Below are 886 nucleotides of genomic sequence, written 5' to 3'. Positions count from 1 at the left end.
CTCAAGTCTTCCCCTGGCGACTCACTAGCTGGACCCGGGCCCATTCCTAAGCCCATCACAGGCCAGGGAACAGACGTCTTCCCCACAAGCCACATGGCTCCTCCCCCTTGGAGGGTCTTTCTCTGAACACACCAGGGACGTTCATAGGGCATCTGCTCCTGCTGTTCCCTCACCTGGAATGCCCTTCCTGATTTTTCCATCAGGAAAAGACAGATTTCAAAGTCACCTCCAGAAGTCCTCTCCCATCTGTGGGCTGGGTGGGGGTCTCCCCTGGGTGCCCACAGCCTCTGGGACCCAACCTGGTTTTGTGTCCTCAGTGGGGGCAGGGCCAGCCCTTGTTCGGCTTCCCCGGTGCCCGGCCTGGATTGATGGGGAACGCGCGGGGGGGTGCGGCCAGCTCACCTGCCCTCCCATCTAAGCTACAGCCCTGCAGGTGGGACAGCCGGGGCTGGCCCTGGGGTGGCCGCACCCACCACCCGCTCCCACCTTGCCCAGGGCTGGACGTGACCTCTGGGCGCAGCCTCAATAAAGGACTGAGGCTGAAAGGCACCCATCTGACGGCAAAGCAAATGGAGGCTCAGGGAGGGGACGTGGCCGGCCCCAGGTCGTCAGGGACAGAGCCCCAGCTCCCCCTCCTCTTTCCAAGGCCTGGGCCTAGCGCCCCCTCCGGGTGAATTGTGTGGGGGGGCCCACACAGTGCAGATTCTGACTCAGTGGGCTGGGGCAGGGCCGGACTGGGGAGTTGCTAACCGGCTCCCTGGTGACCTGGTTTGCGGGGTCTGCAAACCACACGGTGGCGTCGCAAAGCCACAGCCTCAATGGAAGACCCAGATTCTCAGCTCCGCCCTCAGAGCCCACAGGCCACCCTTCAGGAAGGGTGGAGGGC

Source organism: Crocuta crocuta, unplaced genomic scaffold (assembly GCF_008692635.1).
Source record: "Crocuta crocuta isolate KB4526 unplaced genomic scaffold, BGI_CrCroc_1.0 scaffold193, whole genome shotgun sequence".
In the NCBI taxonomy this organism is placed as follows: Eukaryota; Metazoa; Chordata; class Mammalia; order Carnivora; family Hyaenidae; genus Crocuta; species Crocuta crocuta.
The sequence above is the reverse complement of the archived record's forward strand: the minus strand, read 5'-3'. Positions refer to the sequence as shown.